The 10,108-nt window shown below is 39.2% G+C and overlaps 1 protein-coding gene across 1 annotated transcript in view; it reads right to left on the minus strand.

Moving 5' to 3' along the window:
• PIEZO2 (piezo-type mechanosensitive ion channel component 2) overlaps window positions 1-10,108 on the minus strand; it is a gene marked incomplete at both ends in the record, with an annotated part of 181,966 nt that overhangs the window by 118,558 nt on the left and 53,300 nt on the right. The window lies entirely within an intron of this gene.

Consider the following 10,108-nt stretch of genomic DNA (forward strand, 5'->3'; position numbering starts at 1 on the left):
CTTAGTACCTACATTTAATGGTATTGTGTCTGTAACCACAAATTTGCTCATTTATTGATTTTTTATTCTAGAGACAACATGAATTAAACTCTTCAAAAACTCACCTGAGAGACCCAAAATTTAACTAACCAAAACTGTTACAACTAGGGATATACAAGTCTCAGAATGGACACAAGTCCCATCTCTGCAAAGGTACTGCATTAATTATCAGGACCTCTCCACTGTGAACTGCTAAACTCACAAAAGTAAGTTCTCCTGAGACTTCAGGTGCTTCCTCCTTTCAGTTGGCTCATAAACGTTGTACAAATAGCCTCTTCTGCAGTATTTTGACACTTCCTCCCAGCCAGAACCAGGAAACAAACAGAGAGGAGTGAGAAAATGAAAAATAAGCCTGAGAAATACACGCAGTTATGTGAAGTTCACCAAGTGTTTTTAACACGTTGCTTCTAGAAGTTTTAACAAAGGTTCAACGAATCCTGCTGTGCCATTTTATCAATTTATCCATGTATGATGTGGACATTTAAAAAGTTAGAGAAACTTATTAAAAATAAGTCAAAAAGTGATGAGCCTCATTATCAAGCTTAATGTTGAGATGATACTGTGTTTTCCAAGGGTCTGAACTGCAGATGGCAGAAATGTAACTGGCAATTAGATTGCATGTCAGCACTGCGATGCTCCCATGGCAACCTGCTTGGCATGTGGTTATGCTCTGCAAAGAACCTCTGTGAAGGAAAGCCTGAAGCAACCTCATGAGGAGTGCTGCATAAGTTCACTGACTTAAACACACTCTTGTTGCCTCTGAATTGCCAGGGGGACTGCAGGGGTCACCCCAGCACCCAAACACTTCCCAGAGTCTGCTCCTTCCTGGGACTCCCCATAGCAGCCTTATCCAAACAGCTACAGGTATACAGGTTCGGCACAAGGTCAGGCTTGTACATCATGGTAGGTCATGTTTTTTATTGCTGGCAATACCAGTGAAGTACTTCCATGATCTGGATTAGCTTGAAGGTGCATGGTTTGGCTTGAAGAAAACGTAAGTGTGTCCACTTTGCAATGAGACAAGGAGCAAGCCGCAATGCAGACCACATGGTCTGACCTCCTTCTGGCAATTTTAGCCAGTCTTCACAAGAACTACTCTAGCTGTTGCATCCCAGACCTCAGCACAGACTTCTAAACCCTGCTCTTGATAGCCACAGCAGCTTTGCCTGGATTGTCTTCATGCTGCCCTGCAGCTTGCATGCCCTGGATCACACACTCATGGCCCGCAGCTGACGCTGTTACTGTAAAAGCATGATTCTCTCTTTGTCAGAGAATTAAGATACCACTTACTATAATTATTTCTTTACCTCTAATCATAAATCACATTTTTATTCTATACCAGTGATATAGTAGCGCAGATAGAATTTACTAAATGTCTTTTCTAAGTCTGCTCAAGCCGTTACTGTGCCAAAGTTTCTGGACTTCCTTTTCATTAAAAAACAAAATAAAACAAAAAACCAAAACAAACCCAAGTTAATAAAGAGTTTGATTTAGGAATCATCTGAGAGAAACTATTTGATTCAACTACACCAGCAGAACTATAGAAATAGACTCTCGCTAATAACACACTGGTTTAGTCCAATTGCCTCCATAGTGCGTACACCTGCGTATTCAATCTAGATGGAACATATCCTAACATCACGGAGTTCCTGTTTTTAAGCTTGCCCTAAAAGCCTTCCCCATCCTCGCATTCACCCTCATCCTCCACCCCCCAAAAAAAAAAGTCTTCAGCTTTTACCTTCATAAATGAGATAATTACCTACCCACTTCTAGGAGCAGAGCATACAAATGTGTCAGTAGAAAGGTGACACATTTACATAAGTAAGTATTACACATTTCTGTAAGTAAGTATTTTCTGTATTTCTATATTTTCTTTACTTCTGTAAATAAATTATTTTGATAAAATTATCAAAATAACACAACATTCTTCAGACAGACCCAGCTGCAAGTACAAAAGCTGGAAAAGAAATTTAACTGCTACTTGGTCTATTATCAAAGGAACTGCAAGCCCTTAATGCAATATAAATTACTGTAGTTTTAACCTGCAGTCAATACTAAATCATGTTAAGGCAATCATTTATTGAACTTCCAATTTTGCAAGAAAGTGAAAAACTCCACAGTTGTTCTGAAAGTGTCGGCATGTAAGAAGTGGATTTCCCTGCTTTTTCTGTCACAGAATAGATATGAAAAGTTTCTACATAAACAATTCCCACATCATTCAACCTAAGCTCTACAGAAATGGGACTGCCTTGCAAGAGTATGTTCTGTAAGGTCACCTTCCGTAAGATACATGTGGTGACGACAGGGAGCTCAGGCAGGTCTACAGAAAGCCAACAGGGAACACTGCTCTATACATGGATAGGGAGTGCACATGGAGGGAGGGCTGCAGACTATGAGCCAGGATAGAAAAAGAAAACTGGGTAACTTCAGGGGAATACCCTGCTCTATGAACCGATCAAGTGTGAGAAAATTACAGAGAACATTTTGGTAGTTGTGACATTAATGAGATAGAACCATTTTGAAATTTAAGCAATAATCTAAAATTTATATAACAACTGAACTGCTGAAATGAAAAATTCTGTATTAATTCTAAGTCTTAGAGATCTTAATGAAAAATTTTATCACTGGTAGATCACAAGTGGGCTGAAGTTTAGGTTATAGGCCTACAGAGTATTAGATAAATTTGTCAGCAATGTATCATCTGAAATAACTTTCAGTGCGCTTGCAGTGTTTGATAGTAATGAATGACATACACTTCCACAGTAAATTCTCACGTGGGAAAGAGTCATCTGTTATGAAAAAAAAAAAGAAAAGGATCAGCTATTTACTGGAAGCACACAGCGACAGAGGCATTTAGCAATTCAGAGGAAATGAAAAATAAATTAATAAAGACAAGCATAGTTCCAAAGCAGGATAACAGGAAGGCAATTCATGAAATCCTGTATACAATAGATATTTTAGTGAGAGGGCCAAAGATTATTTCACTTCCCAATGTACCTATCACACCTGAGCAAACACCAAGTGATTTCAGCACAAGACTCACTTGGCCAATATGGAAATAGAGTTTCACATCTTCACTTCAGAAAGCTGTCAGGCATGTAAGCCAAATGTAAAAGAGAGGGGAACTCACAAGCAGAGTTCAGTGGTTTGGCCTGAGATGCTTAAACACTTTTTTTAGTGGAGAAGAAATAGGAAGAGCTGGGTTATGACTACAAGGCACAATTCAGTACAAACTCTGAATGAGCTAGTGCAGGTATGTGAAGCAGCACAGCACCCATATGGAGGAATCCCTGCATCAAGAAATATACACACTGTACCATCATCCATCTTGTTAAGAAGGACAATAAATAGCCCAGCCATGGTTCTGTGGTTACCTGCAGTATTGCCTCAGCTCATACTGAAGTGGCTTGGTACTTCTCCAGTACCACCCCAAGGAGCCACAGATTACTGGGATGAACAGGAGAATGGGACATCTCATCTAAAAGAGGATCCAAAATTACATGTCGTCTTTCATCTTGCAGAAAAATGTTTAAATAAATGTTTTCTTTCTCACAAAATATCAGATAAATAAATGCTAGAGAGGGAAACAGTGTACTGAAGCAAAAAAGCAGAACTATAAGGGTTATAATGCCATTATGAATACATATACAGCCTGAAGTAGACATTTTCTAACCACCAGAAAAGCAAAATTACAGTACAGGGTCCTATCAAGAGCAATGGATGAAGAAAAATTGCCCTGCTTTCAAGATGGTGCTTTCTACCTTCCAGAGGGAACTGTGTGCTACAGCTGCCTGCAGTAGCAGCAGACTGAATTCTTTGACCCAGGAGATTCTTTCTTGTACTGTGTTACTGATCACTTCGGCTCTACAAAGGCAAAATAATATTCCAGGATTTTCATTTCTGGTTAACACTTCTGTGTCTCAAAATCTGGAATTGAGGACTGTTAGAAGAGCAAACCGGTAACACCAGTGAAAAGCTGCCACAAGAAGAATTTCATCATGGCATGTTTCTAACCAAAACAGGACAGGTGTACGCTGAAGTTTAACGCTGAACAGGCTAACAGCATTTGGTAATACAGAATGTATTGCAGTATGTGTTATTATGTAGCTGAGGAACTGCTGTAGTATAATTATATATTTGTGTTAAGACTTATCCAAAGACATGTGCATCAAACCAAGAAGCTAATGTAACTTGTAAACTTTTGACCCTTGTTAAGATGAGATGCATTAGAATTGCTAGTGTGGGAGGCAGCTGGGTAAGGTCTGGCAAACTTCACTACAAACATCACAAGCAAAGTGATAAGATAGCCTCACCTACTGTTTTTAAGCCACAAAAATAAGGTTATTAAATCCTCCTTACACCATGTTCAAAGCACACTAAAATCAACTGGGTTTGGACATACTCCAGAAGTCAAAACCAAAGATACATTTATAACCAACCTGAAAAGGTAAGCCAATTTAAATAGAGGTGACAATGAGAAAAAGAAAAAGAATAAAAGAGGTGTCATCAGGAAGCTAAAAGAAGCTAAAAGAAGTTACAACTCTCTCTAAGCAGTTCTTTTTCCCTCTTTATCACCTGTAGTATTTTCCACAAGAGCCATTATTTGTTGTCTCTGAAGAGAAGCAAACATTGAAAAAATTGCATATGGGAAGAAGATGTTCAGAGAAATCAGGACCAAAAGGCCCCACATCAGTGAGAGCTAATCAAGTCAGCTGAATGTTTGATGCTGGTAAAACAAAACAATAAATAATTTTAGGAAAAATATACCCATCACAGGCTTTATGAAAAATGGGCACCACTGTAAGCAGCTCAAAGGACATCTCTGCATCTGAAGGCAAGAAAATTGGCAAGTTGCTAGCAAATACAAGGAGTGGGACATCAGACCTTTCCTGGAGCTGTGCTCTAAGCTGAACTAATTATCCATATTACACAGGACATCCAGATGAGTGATACACTAGTAGAATCGTCCAACCCAGCAATCCCTGAATCTAATAGTGATTGTCATAATACCATCATTTAAATCAACAGCAAGACTTTGCCTGAAACGCTGAGGCATTGATATTCTCTGTAGCTCAAGTGACTGTTGCAGAACTATAGCTAGTCCAGAAAAAAGTAATGAAAATGGCAAAAGAAATGGAAAAAAGAATAGGGATTGCTTATCTTTAAAAGGACACATACACAAGATAATATATTTGAGTTCTTTTATACCATCTCACTGTGTTTTATAACATGTAATACAAGGGACCTTCCATAAAATTAAAAAGTGTTAAATTTAAAATAAAATCAGAGAGCACTTATTAAGTTGTGGAAGTCCTTGCTCCATGACGCCACCAAAGCCAAGAAATTAATGAGGTTTTAAAAGGGTCTGGATAATTATATGTTTAACAAGATTATCCAGAGTAGCTGTAATTAAAAACAACATTTTTTGAGAGAGATTTGAAACCACATGTTTTCGAATTAAAGCCATTCTCTTACTAGGAGAGATCAGGATAAATTGTAAAGTTAGAGATGGAGAAAAAGGTATTCCCTTATTTGCTTACTGTCCTTATCCAGCAGGTACCAAATACTTTCAGGATGAGGATACTGGTCTCAATGAGCAACTTCTTGACTGGGAAGTCCTTGGACAAGGTATGGAATATTTGTAGCTCTCAGAGCCTATCCATTCTGTCCTGTATGTATTGCAGTCGCACTTGGAGACCTGGGCCGTAAGAGAGCTCTTGATGTACTACGTGCCCAGTGCAGACGTAGGACAAATAGCCATGCCACTGTGTAAAAGACAGAGCTTAGTCACTGTTTAGTAAGACAAAGGCAACTGAGCATTTTTAACTGCTCCTATTTGCCAAGGGACACAGAAGCTGAGAGACAGAGGAAGTAATGGACTGGAGGACACAAACCAAGTTTGTGGCCAAAGCAAGAGCCATGCTGGTCTTCCTGACTCCAGTCCAGTATCTTGACTCCAAACCAAGCTCTCCTCACATTCTTCCCAAAATTTAGTTTATTTTAAAACAACTTCCTCCTTTTTTCTTTTTTTTTTTTCTTTTTGAGATCCCAAACAAACCTCTGCCTTCTGCAGAAAAGAGAAAGGTGGAGGATCTGGGATCAGGTTTGCCTCAGATTATGGGACAATGTAGAAACAGCGGTCCTGTTTGCTTTCTAGAAGAGTGTGGATGAGAAACAAGCTTGGATGGACAATGCAGTAAGCGCAGTGGAAGGAAGTTGTACTGAAGACTACAACTGTATATTCCGATGAAGATCAACACCTCTTATAAAGTTTAAGCTGTGCAGTCTCAGAAGGATTTTCCTCCCCATCACTGTCACTTACAATAGTAGGCAATTCATCCACAGTCAAAGAAAACGCTACTTCCTTTCTAGTACCTATCAGACTGTATATATACTGTATCTGCATTTTGGCATATAAATCACCATCTGCACCAAATCAAAAATGTCATACTTTCAGCTGCAGCTGGGAGTTAACTGTTCTTTCTTATTTTCTTCCACCTTTTACACCTTGTGACTGGCATTGTGCTTTTCAGCATTTGCAATCCGGGCCTGTCTCCAGCTGAATTCACCTGCTTTGAATTTTCTGAGCCCTAATAAAAAAGGCCTGCAGACACGTTTGCTCCAAGTGTGCAACCATTTAGGGGTGGTAATGAGTTGGACTGCAGCCTGGTATCTGGCAGACCTTCCTACTTCATGACTCACTGTTAATTAAAACCACACTCTTTGCTTATTCCTGGGATAGCGTTACTTACAAATAATTGAGAGTCTCTCACTGCCTTATAGCCTCCTCCCCCCAGTTTTGTTCTGTAGAACACACTTTTCTGATGGAGATCTGTTTCCCTTAAAGTTGAATGTAGTGTAATGGTGAAGGACATCAATTTTTGGATGAATTCTTGTTGTCCTTAATTTGGATTCTGGTATTTTTTCTTATTTTGAATTGCATCTCAATCCACGAGCAATCTAATCCATTGTACTCTACAGCTGGCTTCTGGAGGCGACTGCCATAATGAAGTACAGCACACAACTGAGCATCACAAACTGCCACTCGACTTCAGGCATTTTTTCAGCATGCCCATATAAAAACTGAAATGTGATGGATCCAACAGAGCTTTGAAAAGGTCACTTTTAGAAGTATTAATTATTTAATGGGTTTTCTTCATAAATTTTGGAGGGAGTAGATAGATTAACCTTTCTTTTTTTAATTAAGCCTATTTCCATAGTATTTCACTCTCACCTGAAGCGAAACGGTCTAGGAATCGCTAAAGGAGTAATTTCATGCAAAAAGGTAAAGCTGCAAGACAAACTCCAAGACAAACTCTCTGCTTTTGCCTGGAAGTCACAATGCTGATTTCTTGATTTATAGAGCTATCTCTGGCTAGACATCTGGCAATCTGGAGTCACCTCTCTTATGGCTCTGTTGAGCCAGCTTGAATCAGTTGATGCATTCTTAACAAAATCTCATACCATGAATCTCTGATGACTGGTAGCAGGAACTCTCAGAAAAAGCTCTTCAGCTCTGGAAATGGCTTCAGGGCTGGTCCAACAAATGCAAGACTATTTCCCTTGGAGGCACAGTACCAAGCTCAACACTTCTCCTGAAGCATTTGTTTGTAGGGCAGTTACTGCTGCAGCTCATTATGTGCTTTTTAATTCAATGGAATTAACAGCATTAGTAGAGAGCTGCACCAACATGCAGGCACAGGCACCAGCCAGCCAATGCAGAATTCAAAGAACTGATCACTAACTTAGTTTTCCCTTTTCCAGTGTACTTTACCAAGGAAGAATTGAGAATTATCATGTGAAACCCACACAGTTTGGACTCATTTTAGATCATGCCAATAATCTCCCGAATTCAGACACTCAGCTGCATGCTCTGCATATGCATTAGGTTCCTTACAGACAGTCCTGCCAAATACATATTCCTAGCAGATTCGGCTGCTTCTACAGCCTCTTCCTAAGTAGCAGAAATGATTCCAGGATGTTACGTGCAGACACCTAGAAAGAGAAAGCTGACATTTGGAAAAATGTGTTTAATAGGAATTTAATTTTCCACTCTCCATTTCACTCCACCTTTAAAAATCTAGCAGGTTATTCTGATGCAGATTCACCATTTCAGTTGTGAAGATCAGAATTCCTTACAGCATTGGGGATCACCTCATATGATGGAAACTATTATCCTTTTTTTTTTTTTAAAATAAAAAAAGCCTGTGACAGAGTTTTGAGTGTCACTAAATCTAAACACAGCTGCTGTGTTCACTAATACATACAGTTAACAGAACATAAATAATATTTGCTAGGTTTTGATGTGAAGAAGTAAAATGTATTTACGCAGATTTCTATTTGTCCAGTTCAGTATTTCTTTGCAGTCAGAGTTTTCTCCTTCTCCCCCACACTCTTCCTTTGTGGAATATTCTGGCCTATGCAGTTGCACCAGTGGATTGCCTTGAGGTAGCTAGTCTAAAACCAACCCAATATAAAGCTAAAGTCTGTGCTATGTAATAAGTGTTAACTTATTTTTCTCCCTCGCATTCCAGGCAAATGAATATAGCAACCTGCCTGGAAGCCAGCACCCATCCCCTCCATGACACTGAGCTCCCTGCAGACCCACACTCCAGGCTCGGGCTTGCCTTTGAACCATAGAAAAGGTGAGTATCTGAACATCATCATCTAGATTCAGGGGAACCTAACAATGTGCTTTGATTTTTCTTCTGAGCTTCTGCCACCAGATTACTCCTGTTTTATGCATGCACGCTTTCTTACCAGGAGATCAAGGGCTTCAAAAAATCTGTTAGAGCCCACTTTGGTAAAATGCAGCTCTTTTAAGAGAGACTGGATGAACACAAAGCATGCTAATTAGCCACACTTCTTAATCCTTCAGACGCCTGCCCTTATGGGTATAGACCCAGATTGTAGCCTGCTGCTAAATCCATTTTGCACAGCTCCAACAATAAAGCATATTTGAAGCTGATAAAACCAGCTTCCAGGAGACACAGCAAAACCTTGCATATGCTCATCAGACTTAGGCCTACTTATCCTCCAATGTGTAGTTAAATCTGGAATCTTCAGGCAGTCCTCAGCTGCCAGGAGAGCCTTTAAAAATTACAACTGCAACTGAGTATAAAGAACAGTCCTGATACCGATATCTCACGTGCTAAAACTCAAAGAGCTTCTGGCAATACCACAATCCAGACAACATGGCAACAGAGACGTTTTTTTCCCCCACTCTAATGGCACCAAAATGGGCAGCTGATCCCCCCCAAATACTCTACCCACTTCAAAGTGCAATTTCTATTTGAAATAAGTAAGTTGCAACTGTCTCCCCTAAAAATGGAGTTTTGAGAGTAAAGGAAGAAGCATTCCACCCATACGTAAGAGAAGACAGAAAATGAAACCCAAGGCACACTAGTCAGTCTGATAAAAAAAACATGTTAAGATTAGTAGTAGGAATTTCTCTGCACCCTGGGCTAAATTCCTACTTTTTATATTATAATTCCCAGCTTTTATATTATAAAATTGTTTCTTTCTGCAGATTTTTCTGCATTCAGTATCTCTGCTATTCTTCTTCCCACTAGTAAAATACACAGCAAACACATCAACAGTTCCAGCTAATCCTTTCCCAAAAATGATTCTCAAGAATATGCAGGATGACTGCAGATTTGTATAACTCCTTCCATGAATGCAGTACACAATTTCTCTTCCCTTCTCCTAAGAGTCATTTCTGATAATCGCTCAGATGCTGCTGTTATTCTTGGATAACAACTTTGGAAATATGGATGCTATATAAGAAACTGAGCAATTATGTAGAAAAATAACCTCGTCAGACTCAACCAACAGCTCTGGTGAAGAAACAACTTGTGATCAACTGTCACAATCATTTCTTAAGTCAAAATGATTTGAAAAATTCAGTAGCATATCTACTACTTATCATATTCTGATTTGTTTTCTCAAGATAATAACAACTGTAGCTTTTCCAGTTTAAAAACACTTGTTTAAGTTTCCTGAAAGTAAGTTTACTACTTAACACACCCAGTCCATGTGAAACCATTTCAGAATGCATCTCAGACAGGAA

This window comes from Nestor notabilis, unplaced genomic scaffold, assembly GCF_000696875.1.
Source record: "Nestor notabilis isolate BGI_N333 unplaced genomic scaffold, ASM69687v1 scaffold8913, whole genome shotgun sequence".
In the NCBI taxonomy this organism is placed as follows: Eukaryota; Metazoa; Chordata; class Aves; order Psittaciformes; family Psittacidae; genus Nestor; species Nestor notabilis.